Below are 17355 nucleotides of genomic sequence, written 5' to 3' on the forward strand. Positions count from 1 at the left end.
CTCAATCACTGAGCCATGCTGACAGGGGGATCTCTCTGTTTTGTTTTGTTTTTATTTAACCTGCATGTTTTTATGTCCTAGTTCCTCATCCCCACCTTCCCACTTTGATAGGAAAATTCTTGATAAAAAGGAGAATTTTGATGATCTCATACCCTCCCCCAAGTCTTCCTTGAGTCACTCAATTTGAAATTACCTCTCTTTCATTTGACTTCCCACAGCATATTGCTCATATCTCTCTTATAGCCTAATATGTTTCATCCTGTCTGATAGCATAGTTAATCATCCATATATCCACCAGATTTTAAGCTTATTGAGAGTAGGGATTCTGTCCTAATCATGTGTGTATCTCTCACAGCACTTATAGCAGACTTATCTACACTAATAAAAGAGAAAGATGCAAATTGACCATACCTTCATGACGCCCACCAGCCAATCAGGGTTGAGTATGCAAAATAATCCAACAAACATGGTGGGTTAATTTGCATTCACAGGCACCGAGTGGCCAGGGGCAGGGCGGGATGCTTGAGTCATCACCATGGCGATGACACAGGCATACAGCACCACCCCAGCCGCTCCAGGCCTCTGGGCAGTGTGAGAAGGCGGAAAGGTGGCTCCCGGTGGGAATGAAGGCAGAAAGGAAGCTCTGGGCCGGAGCGAAGGCAGTGCTGGCAGTCAGGGGAAGGAAGGCCCATTCTTGCACAAATCTTCATGCATTGGGCCTCTAGTATTAAAAAATGCCCATTAGCAGACATTTAGGAAATATTTGTTAAATAGTTAGTACAAATCGCTCAGCATGTTTTCAGAAACATTCTTAAAATTTTCCAGTTCTGTGTAATTTTTGCAGTTTGTCATTTAAATACTCTAAGTTATAAAATCTAAACACATATTTAGTAATTTATAGCTATTGTTTTCATTATTTATATTGGTCACTGCAAAGCATTTGGAGATTGCAGGGGCTACTTTTTAAAGAACTTTCCATTTTTATTTACTGAGAATTATAACTATTTTTCTTTATAAAATTGTCTATTTTCTCAACAGGAAAATTTGCTCTTCCTTATAGATAAACTGCAAATGAATAAAATAAGTGCTCTGAATGCCATTTATTGAACTAATTAGAATTTTCTCAATGGATACCCCCAAACAATCACGATATATTAACTAAATGTTTGGGAATAAAATTGAAGAAACAAAGAGAAAACACGTCTTCACCATAATAGTGGTTCCCACTAGCTTAGTGTCCATTTGACATTTTAATAATTACCCAACTATAAATTACCCATATTTATCTGCAATCTATATTCTAAGCCTTAGATTCTAAGGCATAGAGCAAGACTCAAAACACACTTGTTGCCTTTTTAAAAAGTCTGAACTCCTGGGAATATATATTTAAGCAGCCACATGGTATTATGATAAAAAGAAGTGCAAATAAAAGTCAGTTTTAAATAGGTTTCACCTTCTCACCACACACACACACACACACACACACACACACACACACACACACTCAAATGGAGTACAGCACACTTCTTTGTGGCAATGTGGTGCTATTTTTACTTTCTCCACCACAGCCTGCTGCCTTTTTGTGGCAGGAAATGACAAGTCCTTCTCCTACATAGCCAGGGCACACAGCAAGTACCCGAAAGTATATTGAACAGGCACTGGTCCCCGAAATGTGCAGCTGTAAAAATATTATATATGTTTTATTAAATTTATCTGCTTTGCTCACTTTTATTTCTGACATAGGCCAAGAGCTTACCTCACTATGTCATTATCTACTTAGAGAGCAAAGCTGGACTCTTGGATGCCTTTAGGCCTAGGAAATTATTTTGGCCCAGGGTGAGCTTAGACATAATTTAAGCATATGCTTGTTATTTATTTCTTTATAATTACCTTCCCTTAAATGCGTTGTTTTGAAGGTTAAAGAAAACACTGTTTCTAAATATATAGCATTATATCTTTGCAGTAGAAAAGTCTAAATTCAAATATCTACATCCCCACTTCAAAAAATTAGAAGAAGAGCAAATTAAACTTAACCAAGTGGAAGGTAGTAAATGATATAGATAACAGCAAAATAAATTAAAAAGAGAAAAATAATAGAGCAAATCAATGAAGCAAAAATCTGTTGTTGTTTTTTCAAAGTTTAATACAATTGGAAAATCTCAAGCATGGCTGACAAAAAAAGGAAAAAGCAATAACAAAAATCAGCAATGTCTGAAATGAAACAAAGGATATCACAAAAAAGATGATAATATAAAGAATAATAAGAAAACATTAGAAATATCACTATACATAAATTTAATATCTTAGAAGTGGACCCATATCATCAAAAGCATAAACTACCACCACTAACCCAATATGAGATAAATAATTTGAAGAACCATATTACTAATAAAATATTCTATCAAACTTTTAAAGAATTAATATCAATTCCTTACAACCTGTCAGAAAATAGATGCTAGAACACTGCTCAACTCATATTATGAAGCCAGTGTTATTCTGATATCCAAGCCAGACAAAGACTGAACACAAAAAAATAAAAAAATAAATAAGCCAAGCTGGTGTGGCTCAGTGGTTGAGCATCAACCTAGGAACCACGAGGTAATGGTTTGATTCCCGGGGTGTGGGCTCAATCCCCAGTGGGCGGGGGGAGGAGCCAGCCCATCGATGATTTTCTCTCATCATTGATCTTTCTATCTCTCCCTCTCTTTTTTCTCTCTAAAATCAATAAAAACATATTTAAAAATAAATAAAACTATAGGCCAATATTCCAGTGAATATAGTTGCAAAAAATACATATTATCTACAATTTATTTAGACAAGGCTTCACAGATGGCATTTTAAGAAGGTTAAAACAAAAGGCTAGTATTCTTAAGGGCAAATTTATCTAAAACTGAGAACTTTCTCTTTCCCTGTCTTTCCCAATATTGGGAATATCATTGATATCACTAATAACTGAAAGTTTTATTTTTTAATTGAATTTATTGGGATGACATTGCTTCTCCAAACCATATAGGTTTCAAATGTACAATTCAATAAAACTTGATTTGCTCACTTCATTGTGCACCTGTTGCCCCAAACAAAGTCTGCCCTGCCCCTGATTATCTTCTCTGCCTCCAATTTAGACTACTACTTGTTTCATATAACCTTCACTGTAACATTTTTCTGATCTACATTATTTTTTGCTTAGTCCTAGCTCTATCTGACTTTCTTAATTATTCTCACAACCTCTCCAACAGACTATGCCATCAACATATCCTACATACCACACCAAGGTATTCATTACCCCCAAAGAATCCCCTTTGCCTAGGAGAATGAATGGTATTCTTTATTTGGAATCTCTATAGCTGAGAAAAATCGTCCAAGAAACACAACATAACACACTAGTACATATTATCTTCCTGGACTCCAGTGGTTTGAAAGTTTAGAACATGGGATTTCCCATAGTGATAATATTTTTAAAAAATAAACATTAGAAAGAAAACATCCAAATGAGTTTTCCCTCCCTAAACTGTAACTTTGATGTGTTTTTATTATTTTTTTCATTTTATTTAGTTTTTTAAATCCTCGCCTGAGGATATTTTCCCATTGTTTTTTTAGAGAGAGTGGAAGAGTAAAATATCAATGTGAAAGAAACACATCAATTGATTGCCTCCTGCAAGAGCCCTGATCAGGGCCTGGGCAAGGGAGGAGCCTGAAACTGAGGTATGTGCCCTGAAATCAAATCTGAGACCCTTTAGTCCACAGGCCTATTATCTGTCCACTGAGCCAAACTGGCTAGGGCAAAGCCGTCACTTTGAAAGGCTACATGCTTATTTCAATTATACTCCTACTAGTAAGGAAAATTTTGGAATTCTCTTTTAAAATTCTACTTTACAGCCTGCATCATATACTCCACAATAATCTCCATGGTGACAAATCTTTGTGGGGTTTTATTGTTGTTGTTGCTGTTAATCCTCATCTGGAGATATTTTTTCATATATTTTTCAGAGAGTGATAGGGAAAGAGAAAGAGACAGAAAGACAGAGAGAGAGAGAGAGAGAGAGAGAGAGAGAGAGAGAGAGAGAGAGAGAGAGAGAGGTGGTTGCCTCCCTCACACCTCTTCAACCTAGGTATGTGCCCTTGACTGGCAATGGAACTCTCAACCGTTCAGTGCACAGGCCGATGCTCTAATAGCTGAGTTACACCAGCCAGGGCCAAATCTTTTTCTTTTAAGGGTAGTTAAATTTTGGGATATAATCAAATGTCATTTAGAACCAAGACTGAACAATGAAGTTAAGGATGAAGAAGACAATAATGGGAGATAAATGGTGGCAGAAGGGGACTTGATTTGGGGTGGTAAACACACAATACAATATACAGAAGATGTATTGTAGAATTGTACACCTGAAACCTGTATAATTTCATTAGCCATTGTCACCCCAATAAATTCAATAAGAAAATAGAAATACCATTTGTGTTCAAAAGCAAGGTATGTTAAGGTATGACTATACTGTGTTGACTCAAGCCAGTATCAAAGATAACTCCAAAGAACAAATTATGAGAACATTTGGTGAAACACAGCATCACTAGGGTAAGCAAATATCTTTGGAAAGTGATCATTTGAAGTTAAAAATTACTTGAAAATATAAATATTGATGTATTTATTTAAATTAGTCTTAGCAAAGGCAACTTAGTGTAATGAAACTATGAGATTGAGAGTAAGAAGTCTTGAGATCTTCCAACTCTGTCATTGACTGTCTTATGATGTTGGGCAAGTCAATTTCCCTAGGCCCTCATTTCTTCTTTTAAATATGTAGGTTAAACCAACTAACCTTTAAGGACTCTTTTAGCTTTAATATTTTGTCATTTTACTCTGATTTTTAAATAGCCCTAGTATTTCATGTTTTATACATGTTCCCACTTACATGCAAATATTGTATAAATAATTAGGCCTCATTTGTATTTGGCAAGAGCATTGCCTCTGCAGTAAGTCTTTCTGAATTGAAGTTCAGGCTTTTCCACTGACTGCCGGTATGACTTCAGCAAGCTACTTGGTACAAATTGGTAGTTACAAAATAGTCATGGGGCCCAACCAGTGTGGTTGAGTGTCATATCATGAACTGAGAAGTAGCAGTTTCCATTCCTGGTCAGTGCACATACCCAGGCTTCAGGCTCCATCCTCAGTAGGGGGCATGCAGGAGGCAGCCAATCAATGATTCTCTCTCATCAATGTTTCTATTTCTCTCTCCCTCTCCCTTCCTCTCTCTAAAAAAAAATCAATAAAAACATATTTTTTAAAAATAGTCATGCAGATGTAAAGTTCAGCAAAGGAAATATAGTCAATGATATTGTAATAACTATGCATTGTGCCAAGTGGGTACTTCAATTATTGGGGGTCTCTCTTTGTAAATTATATAACTATCTAAGCGCTATGCTGTACACCTGGAACTAATATAAAATAACATTGAGTGTCAACTGTAATTGAAAATAAAATAAAAAGATTCTTTATCTAAACAATCTCATTTGCAAAATGAGTGCCTACCTCTATGAGTATTTAATAAGTTAACATTTCTAAGTTTTGTTAGTGTTATATAATTATACTAATTAAAATGAATAAATTCTTATCATTTTAATCATTGTAAAATAATTATATGCATACATAAATTCTTGCCCCCCATAAATGATTGCAGCTAATGTTTCCAGAAGGAAATAATTCAAACAAATTACATAGGTATATTTTTATTCTTATTAATAAAATATATATATTGTTTTTATTTGTTTTGTCTTTCTGTTTGTTTGTTAGTAGTAGTGATTGTGTATTTCTCTTTCTCTTAAGCCTGAGTTTGTATCATGATTAGGAACTTTAATGGCTATTAATAAATTAAAATTCATTGAATTTTCCTCAGTTAATTTGAATTTTGTATCACAAGAGGTATTCAGTCTCCATCAGCACTTTAATTTGTTAATACCTCCAAAGGAGGTATAGCTCTTTACTTGAGCCAACCCATAATTACTTCTGACAATAGAAGTATGCTATTAATTCTGTAGGCTACTCCACTGAGTATTAATCATTAATTTAAGAGTGTTGTAAGCATAGTATGCTTCAGACAGGTGCCTGATTTTTTTCTCCTTATTTCACTGAGCTCTCCTAATATACTTATCCTGATTACATTTTGGAATAAATATTTCAAGTGGTCTTGAACAGAAGCTCTTTTCCTTTTTATGGGAAAATGCAAGTAGAAAAAGGATGGTGTGGCTTTAAGATATACATAAGCTCATATAAAACTAGAGGCCCAGTGCACGGATTCGTGCACTGGTGGGGGAGTGTGTCCTACGGGGTTCGGCCCACTGTGGGAGCACTGCTCATCCTGGTCAGCCAAGTGGCTGTGGACCCACCCTGACCACCAGGGCACGGTTCCTGCATTGAGCATCTACCCCCTGGTAGTCAGTGCATGTCATAGCAAATGGTCAACCGGTCCTTCTGCCATTTGGTCACTAGGCTTTTATATAGAGAGATATTTAAGTTAAACATGCACACTCTGTCTTAACATACAGAGAGTATTGTACTATAAGGAGTTATATCATTAAAATCCTGACCTCTTGATTAGGGATATAACTGAATGTGACTATTCTCCATATTTAAGTGATATGGGCAGTTATTTTGTTCATGATTTTTTAAACTGAGCCCTAATATTAGACAAATCCCCTTTCAATATTTAGATACCTAAAATGGTGCTACAGTAATACAGTTCTCCTAAGAATAGGCACCCATGAAAAGGAGCCAAAAACAAACTTAACAAACAATTCCTTTTCTCAAAATCTACATCTTTCAAATTTGTCCTTAGATGATGTCTTAAGACTCATTGAATTTTTAGGTTACTAATCCATGAATAAACACTTGCCTAAAATCCATGTGATTCAACTACAACTATTATAGTCTTCCTTCTCAGCAATGTCATCTAGTTCCTCGAAACACACACACACACACACACACACATTATTCTCTACTATATGAAAAGAGTGGCCAATATGTGCTGAGATTTATATATGTATCCTAAAAGATTAACATTGAAATCATTTGTGTAATCTGTATATAGACTTACTTTCAAAATGGGAATAAAAGATCGGATAAGGTGAGTGACACAAAATTTAAGGAATTGCTAAAAATAACTCAGTAATAAAGATACAAATATTTTAGTGCAATGTTTTTTTTTAAAAAAAATCAGAATTAATGCAAATCCATGATAGTCATAATATCAAAGTAGTAAATACAAACAAGATCAATATGACTGATTTTTACTTTTCCCTCAGGTTCCAATATGACTTGCAGGACACTATGAAAAAAATATTACATTTTATCAAATACTCCAGAAACCACAGGCTTTCATGTTCTATAGAATTGTATTAATGTACTGTGAACACCTGCCCATTATCTAGTAATTTTTCCAGTGGACAAACAAATTTGTGACAGGTAACTAGTGAGGTCTCTCTGTCCCTGCCCAGGGCCCACAGAATGAAAGAGTACTCTTTCACGGATTACATGAAAACAGAAGTCAAGACCATATTTGAGTACCTACTGTTTTCTCCAGTGCTGGTTGAACTCCTTAATCCAAGCAATAGGGTCTCCTGAAGAAGCCATGGGGAATCTGGCTGGATTGATTTATTCATGCCTGAAAGAACATAGAAGAACTGTGAACAATTGCAGATTGAAGGAGATTTTCAATGGAAATTGCAACAGGTAGACCTGAGACCCTCAAAATGTATTACCATAGGCAAAATAGAGTATGAAGAATTACACTTAGCCCTTAGTAGTAGCAAAGTAGAGTGAGTGGAAATTCCTTTACCATTTGACATATCTCTTTGAATTTGCAGCCTTAAAAAGGGTGAGAGAAGGTAGGAATGTCAGTGGCAAGGTTCACAAGTCACTGACTGCTCAAAAGGAACTCTTAAGTATGATGAGTTATCTTTGAAAAGCCCCACAGCTTCTAGTCAAACTCACAGTACAGTTGAAGGGCAGAAACGGACTTTTTTTTTCTTCTCAGTTGGAGATCTTTTCTGAGGTCTCATGACTACAACTCTTTCATTGGTTATTGAATGTACATGAAGGGAGATCCAGTTGACTACTAACTGTTAACAAAGCTGGTGCTAAGTGGTAAATTATCTTCTATAAAAAACTGCCTTATAGGTACCCTTGCAATGTTTGTAGATGGTGTCCTATGTGGGGTGATTTGGGGACATCAAAAATCATCTCCCACTTCTCTCTGCTCCACTCTACCCAATGATCTCTTGCCAAGTTTTGACCTTATCTCTAATAATCTTCTAATAAAATAAAAATTATACAAGAAGGATTTTTATATTAATCCATCAACTGCAATCAATTATATAAGGTATTTTTCACCATAGAAAGTGGGTGGGAGGAAATACAAAGTGAGATACATTTTACTTGGTAAAAAAGGGGAAATATAGGAACCTTAAGGGGGCAATCTTAGGTGGTAAAACATAGTAAAATTATCTGAAAAGCCAGATTTTATCATAAGAGTTTACAGGGAATTATATAAAAGGGAAGAGAGGACAATTAAATAGAAGGCAGGCAACCAACTTAATAGTCTAAGCAAATATGCTTCAAGCTAGTCCTTTCAACAATCTCTACGTCATTTCATTTATTATATTTCATGAACAAGAGTTAGGCAAGATATCAAAAAATGGGTTTCAGTTTAGGGGTCACTTCATCAATTTCTTCTAGAACAGCCATATACACTACAGTCATTCTGTTTTACTTGCATTTTGTTTAATCTCCCAAGACAGGTCACTTGGTAGAAAGCTGATAGAAAGTGGGTGTATAGGGAAAGAGCACTGGTCAGAGACATAAGCTTCTAGTCTTGACCTTATCACTAATTAGTGGTGTTACCTTGGTAATGTCTGTTTTAGCACTAGGCCTCAGTCTTTCATCTGAAAAAAATGAAGTTGTACTAAGTCATTCCTCAGATTCCTTTGAGTCCTGATAGTCTAAGTCTAGTAGAAAGTTTGAACTGGTAGATAAGCCCACTATTATGTAAAATGTGGAAAAGATATGAAGAAATACTGTCTTTCGTTTCCAATGCTTTATCAACTCAGGTCTGATGAAGAGTTATCACACCACAAAAATAACTGCCTAATCTCTATATCCAATGCAAGACCCACAGTCTCAGATGCCCTTCTGATTAATACAGATTTGTTCCTGTCATGTTCCCATCAAAACATTCCTTAGGGCCAATGTATCTACTTTCAAGTTCAAAACCACTGCTATTTAATAAATAGGTTTAAGCTAATGCATTAGTGACAGAGAAGTGGAAGATTTATCCAGGACCTTCAAAGAGAGTGTGTAGGCCTTTTCTCAGCAGCCTTATTTTAAAAAATTAATGGAAACCAATTGTAGACCCAAGCAGAAAGGAGGACATTAGGGGAGATGTTTTAAATAGGTTGGATTTCTCATATCATACACTGAACCCTGCTCAGCAGCCTACACATGGACAAGTTCAGTCAGAGCATACTTATCGAGCACCTGAGGCAAAACGCTGTTTTCATTGATGAGCCCAAAGTTGACATAGATAATTATTCAATGGGACTTTTTATAATGTTTCAATCTCTTTTGATGCTTAGGTCTTTGCAAACAAGGTAACTAAGGGCTAGGAAAGTAAGGAGTTCATCCTGAGTTACATAGCAAGTTAACGGCAGAGTGGACTAGAGTCTAAGTTTTAATTCAAAAGCCTGTGTTTCTTTATCCACATCAGACTTCCTCCCAACTACACATTCTCTAATATGTGTGTGGATATTTCTCTTCCCCATCTATAGTTACACCATTTGAATGTAAGCCTTACTTATGTTACTAAGTGTATGGAAGCCAATGGTTTTTACTATGTGCAGAAAAAAATCAACACCTACATATGCCTCTTCCCTATCTCTCCTTACATACAGAAACAGAGACACACAGACATCAATTTCCACTGGCATGCAAGACTGAGATAAAATAACCAAAATGGGACAAATGCTCTTTTTCCTTTTCAACCCCTTTCCTGCTGCTACAATTTTCTAAATTACCAATATAGGAAAAATAAATGAAGTGATGAGATGAGCAATGTCTTGTTGTAAATCAAGTCACTATGTTGGATGTTGCTGGAGATTAAAACAAACAAACAAATAGCATGCTCTGTCTCCTAAAAACCTGTAGACTAGCATCAGTGACACAATATACAAAGCAAGAGAGAAATGTGTGAAATCAATTGCTAAATTGAGCAAGTCAAATGCTAAGCTCTATAGAAAGCTGCCATATATTTAGGATACAAACCTTAATGAGGCTGGGATATTTCTTATAGCATTTCTAAGGGTAGTGATTTCTCTAATTCATAAAACTCATATTTCCCTTTCTCATGTATTCAGGTGAAAGCCTTATGCATTTAAGCTCCAAGCTTGACCAAGAATAATGCTCCCGTTTACTGAAGGAAATCTGGCAGGTGCAACTTAATTTTCCAAGTGTGATTTCAGTCCAATTACACATAGCATTTTTCAAATTGTACAGAGGAGCTCCGACCAAAAGGATGCAAAGTACCTATTAGGCATCTTAAAGAAGAGATGCCCTCAATCATATGACTAGAGAAATTGAAAAATGGGGAGGCTTACTGCCTTGTTCAGGTTTATACCCCTAGCCAGTCTCAGAGAAGCATAACTTGAAGCTCAAGCCTATGACTGTGCCTACTAAAAGTATAATTTCAAAAAGGATTAAGAAATGGATGTCCCAAGACCCTTCCTCTATTTCCTCTTGGACAAGGAAGCATAGACATGGGGTGGAAAGATTGCAGAGAGCAGGAGGATGTGGGGAATAACCAACATTATCAGGAGATAAACTATGCTAAAACCTTGTTCCTGTGTCTGCTTTAATTTTTAATCCAGATTTCTATAGCTGTTTGGGTTAGCTAAACTTAAGTATGAGAGCTAAATTGCAGTTAATTATCTCTGTAAGGTAGCCATGGATCCATGGATTGCACTCTGAACTTGGGATGGGAATTCCATATCTCAAGTTCTTGGTCTTAAGGAAAAATGACTCATAAATATAAATATAGCTCTACATGCTTATGTTTGGTGTGTAACATTGTGTATGTAAAGAATATCATAATTTTCCCTCCAATTCTGATACTATATAGCCAATATAAAGTGCAGTAGGAGGCCAGTTGACAAGTATATATATAAATCAATTTATTTCCCCAGACCTATTTAGGATAATTTCTGTGTACACTTTCCTTGCGTTGATTTTAACTTACATCTAAAATCACATATTCTGTTCTAGTTTGTGATATAGCCTTACATGTGGAATTCAGAACCTTTGTTCTAATCTTAGCATAACATAGATTGTTAGATATAAAAAACTTTTTTTTCCAAATGCCTAATGTGATATCCTTTGTGCAACACATCAATTTAGTGTGATCATGGAGACTCTCTGTTTAAGGCAAAATATGTTAAGTCATCAACACATACTTCTTCTAAATCCCTACTTTATAGTCAGATTTAATATGTTCTACTTTATCCTCTCCAAGTAAATAAGCTCCAAGCGGGCTAGGGCTATACCTTATATAACTCCTATTATACCCTTCTGCACTGAAAAAAAATAGTAAACATACTATAAATACTGGTTAAAGAGAATTAAAATGTTTCATTTATTCTTTGTATGATTCCCTTTTTTATCCATTTTATTCCTTATTTTATGTGTTTTATCACCATTTCATTTTCTAGGTCACCCACCCTAAATCTAGTAAAAATAAAAACTATTTTTAAATAATTGTATACTGATTCTCTCTGTTATAAACTCTTCTGATTCTCAAATGGAAAAAGACAAAGTAGTGAAATATGGCTTTATCATAGAGAGACAGCATGGCATGATGGAAAGAGCTTTGATAATCAACAGAACCGAGTTTGAAAGTCAACTAAGGCAGTTAGTTATACAACTTTGTGAAAGTTATTAAGTCCCTTAACATTGGTCTCCTCATCTATCATCTATAACATATGGGAAATTAAATAGAATTATTATCAAAATATGAGGTCGTGCCAAATGCTTAGTATTTCATCAGTGCACAATAAATAAAAATCATTATTATCTTTGAATATAAGGGAACTCAAAATCAAAGTTACAGCCAGCATTAGATATGTTTCTAAAATATTTCTAACAATTTCTCAAATGTAACACCACATGAAAAAGATGGGGAAAATATTACCTCTCTATTCACTATATTAAAGTAACACACATATTGGAGATCCCACAGCATCTGGGGAGGAGTCAGCTAGAGTAACCATCATGCCCATATTCTCCAGATATTGGTTTAACCAAGGTTTTTACTCTGATTATATATTTTGGCCCAAGTTCCAGTAAGAGAGTAAGGTACAACGCCGAGTAATAAAAAGTAATATATTTTCCCTATTAGACCATGTCAGAGGGATTTTCAAATTTACTGATTCCAAGAGGTCAGGCAGTTTTAAATTTCATGAGTAATCCCCACCCCAGGAAAGAATTAGACAAAGAGATGACATTTCTCAATGTTTAATTATTACAACTTTAACTTAGAACCAAAATGGTTATTAACAAGTACTTCTATGTCAAATATGATCCAGGTCATACTCATTAAATTCTGAGAAATAACACTGTTCTCTTTGCAGATTGCAAAATGTCTTCTTCTTAGTGCTTTGCTTAATCAAATTTCATGGTCCTAAATTGAGGGAAGTTTACTGTATCCTCTGTGACCAAAAGGGTCTTTCATCAAGTGGCCAGAGAAAAACTGAGTAGCCCAAAATCTAATGGATGTTCCCCACTCTGGATAACTGGAGCCCAAATCTTCCCTGGTTAATCTGGATTGGTTATCAATATTAGTCACTTCACAGCTTGTCATATTCAAACTGTGCTTCAGTGAGGTAGCTTTATTATATCCACTGATAAGTAATTAATCACTTTTCTTCTAAGTTATGATAAGCTTTTGGAGGTTATAGACTTTCAGAGGGAAAGGCATTGCTTTACCAGATGCTTTGATATGGACTGTGCCTGTCTTGATAAAAACCAAATATTTCCATTGTTGGTTTGTTTTTCTTCAAAGAGACTAATGCCAGTTCAAGTGACTGGAATTTTTATATAAAATTAGTTTTATGAAGTATTAGAAATCAGTAACAACTAGTTTTAACTCTCACATTCTTAGGAAAAAAGATAAGCCTGTTAGTACTTTCATAACTAAAATATATTAAGATGAAGGGGAAACAAGTTTTAAACAATAATTTAAAACAACAAAATAATCAGATCCTGATCAAAATGAACTGAAGAATATAAAAGGAGGGTGTTATTATTATTATGAAAATGTGGGAAGAAAGATCAAAATAATTTTACTTAATTTTAGAATGTTAATAACTGAAATATTTGATATAAAAATTAATAAAGACCAGGAAAATATACATTTAAAAACCACCTTTGCAGGTCCCTATTATCCAAACCAAAAATATTATTTCTAAACCTACAAATTTAAACTATCTAGGTAAGTTGAGTAAAACAGTAACAGAATAGCACTGTCTACTGAAAAAAAGTTTGTTTATTGGGCATGGATTATACTCTTCCTCTATCTGCATTAACTGAATTACTTGGAAAATCATTAACTTATCTTTGTGAGAGGCATATGTGAACATAATTTCATATCTTAGAGCAATTCTAATAGAATTATTTATAAAATATATCTAGCTTTGTTGAATCATTTTGCTTAAAGATAACACCAGTGTTTTGTTTTAGACTCTTTACAAGTATGTCCAGTACACATCCTTGATTCTTACATATGCACAATATATGTCAAGTTGGTAAATGTGCATTAGTTTCAAAAACTTCATTTTTCCTCAAAGAATAGAGAAAGAGCGCCTCAACTTTTTATAGTTAATTTAGGATACACAATGTTTCTGTAATTTAAAGCCACCATCTTACTACTTTATTTGCCACTAATCAGAGGGGCTTTATTATATCTGTTGATGTGAAATTAATCATAAAAAACAAGAAAACACATCCTTTTGCACTTTTGGAATTAAATGGGTTTAAAATAACACATCTAATATGTAATAAATCTTCTACACGTGATTCATTTTCAGCACACCTTTTGGTCTGACACTGTAACATAGAGTAGTCACTGGAAATATCAGGGTGGGGGAGCACTTTGTAAAGTAGATAATTGTCTAACCACTATGCTGTACACTTGAAACTAGTAAAAAATAATATTGAATGTTAAATAAATAAATAAATAAATAAATAAATAAATAAATAAATAAATTTGTCTTAAAAATGTAAAAATCAAAAAAGGGTAGCCACACAGGAAAACATATTTTTAGTTTTAAAGAATCAGTTCATAGGTTAACTTGTGTCATTTAAAAAATATTAAGCCTGGCTGGTGTGACTCAGTGGTTGATCATCAACCTATGAATCAGGAGATATGGTTTGATTCCCAGTCAGGGCACATGCCTGGGTGTGCAGGAACCAGCGCGTCAATGATTCTTTCTCATCATTGATATTTCTTTCTCTCCTTCTCCCTTCCTCTCTGAAATCAATAAAAAATATATTTTTAAAAATATTAATACTCCAAACATTAAATAAGTATCATTACGGTTACCGTATAAATAACTTGTTAAAATTGTTTTATCTTATGCAAGTAAATCACCATGTAAAAAATATCTGGTAACATGTTTATTACCTTATGAGAAATAGCCAAATCTGATTTACTAAGTAAAGCAGAAAAGAATTTTAGCTAAATAATTGTAATTATAACACTATTAAAGCCTTTTTGCTGTTGCTGAGAACATGGAGAAAACTCTGCTATTGTCTTCCATAAATAGTGTGAGATTGACTAAAAGTGTTTTGGAAGAAAAAAAAATATATTGCCAAGAAGTAAGGAAGGAGTAGAGGGGCTTTAGACTTGGTAGCAGATATTTGCATATATCTTTGATGCTTAGTGAGATAGTAATTAGGCTGTTGGAAATACAACTGAGCTTGAATGGGCAGCTTTAGCTCATGCTCTGGGCACAACTCAGGCTTCTATGTGACCTACATACTGATTATGGCCAATCGTGTAAACTTTGATTTCCTCACTAGATTATTAGAGTCAGTGAAGTTTCTGGCCCATACCCAAATTTCCAGAGTCTATACAGACTTTATTTTGGTTAATATCCTGCGTTTTTGATTATTTATCAGGAACTCTGTCTGCATGTTGATTCCTGACTGATGCTCATGCAGCCAGCCCCTGCTGAAAATGAAAGTGAAGTCTGTGAAGCACATCCCCCACTCCTAATTGCCTTCCAGTGACTATACCAAGAGAACTCACTTTAATTTTCTAATTGCATATATCACCCTGTCATATAAACAGTGACAATAGGCAAGCCACTAACTGTGGCATCCTCTTTGGGATTCACATACCACCAATTAGTATAGTATTATGCTTCCTCACACTTTATCTTAAGCCCCCTATCAATGTTTTTGCTAGGCACATACTCTGTCATCTTGACTACCTTCTGAAGTCTGAAATCTCCTACACCTCAGGTCTTCCTGAATACCATCTCTTGTCTTATAGTTTGACAAAACTGTTGCCCTGCCACTCAATATAGCACCTAAGTATCCAGTAAATGGCCAGGTCCGTATTACTGTTGTGTTACATCATTTAGTGTTTATCAATTTGCATTTGGGGATTTTTTATGTGGGCACAATAGGGAAAATTATCTCCTATTCTTGCAATGAAACAGTGGTAGAAACCCCAAATCAAGGTTTGCTACATTATCAGGGCCCTTGGGAACAGCCTTAAGTGTGCCCCTGTTATTGAAAGGTTCTTGAGTGATTTCAATATTACATCTTTTAACATTTCCCAATGAATAATGCATGTCTCTCTTAATCCTCAAGCATTGTTAGGCAATCACAAGTGAAAGAATTACCAGATGAGGCATCAAGAGACCTAGGCTCTAGCCTTTTCTCTGTCACAGATTCTCAGAAGTACTCGTCCCCATCACTACAACTCTCTGAGCCAACTGTAAAATGAAGGCTGTCAATTTATGTTACTTCCTGAAGCATAAAAGGATCTAACACTCTTTTTTTGCCATTGCTTCTGTGAATTATAGGATTTGAATCTTTTTCTGATCATTTTCCATTCTCTGGCTTGGGGTCTGGAGACTGATTCTTGACACCTATGGCACACAGGAACATTTTTGGGAAGCCACTTTAATGGTAAGGGAAATAGAACTATCTGTGGTATCTCCTCACAGGAATAGGTAGTGGTCAGAAGAAGGAGTCAAATTCCCTTTCTGGTTCAGTGCATCTGATTGATGCCAAAAGTGTCTATGACAGTAAGGCAAAAAGCATTTCAGTTACCTAGTACAAAGGGTGATAATTGAGTTCATTCATTCCTAATGGTCTCTAAGTGGAAATTCAGTGAGGTTTTTGGAGGGGTCAATGTCCTACTTTGTGTTTATTCACTTTTACAATAATCAGAGCCATATTACACTGGCCCCAACAGAATAAATACACTACATTATTCCTGTGTCACAGAAATATTACTGCAAATATGTAGCAAAATAGAGCAGTTCATGTGTTCAAAAGTGCAGAGAACATATCCTATAATTAAAAAAAATATATCCCCCTCTGACACAAACGTCTTGGAGGATGGCTTGTATATAATCTAAATAATATTTGCTAATGTGGCTGGTGGAATCTTTCCCTGGGCTTCAAAACTTGAATCCTATCTGTAAGATTGATGCCTTTGCCACCATACTTGAGATTTATAGTAGCTTCAGAAAAGAAATACTCCCTGCTGAATGACCCAAAACTTTTTAACCAATAGTAACTCTGTTAATTGAATAAAATCATAACATTTTCCCCCTGGAAAGATTAGAGCAGTAAGAAATGAAGTTCTTGCACAATACTGTTGACAGCAGAGAACCAGGAAAGTCATTTGCGATTTAATGCTTGATCATGGTGCGCCATGGAAATCCATATTTTCCTTTCTTATAATCTCTGAATGCAGTTCTTAGAAGTTACATGCCATTGATAGCCTCATCTTTGCTTTAAAGTTAGAAGGCACCTTCCTTAATATTTTCTCTTTGAGCACAAAAGAGAAACAACATGCAAGTCAGGAAACAATTTCACTTACATTTTTAAAAGATAAACTAAGTCTATTATAAGTTTCTAAAATGTGAATTTAATCCAATATCAGTTTACATGTTGTTTTTAGTGTACTGATTATTCTGATATAGCTTATCTATGAGAAATACAACAACTGTGCCTGCTGTTTTTCTTATTTTCCCTCTCTCTAATTATAAATACTTTTTTCTTCTGGATTGTTTTCTTTGAAGGCA

The sequence above is a fragment of the Myotis nattereri genome (assembly GCF_964212035.1).
Source record: "Myotis nattereri genome assembly, chromosome: X".
In the NCBI taxonomy this organism is placed as follows: domain Eukaryota; kingdom Metazoa; phylum Chordata; class Mammalia; order Chiroptera; family Vespertilionidae; genus Myotis; species Myotis nattereri.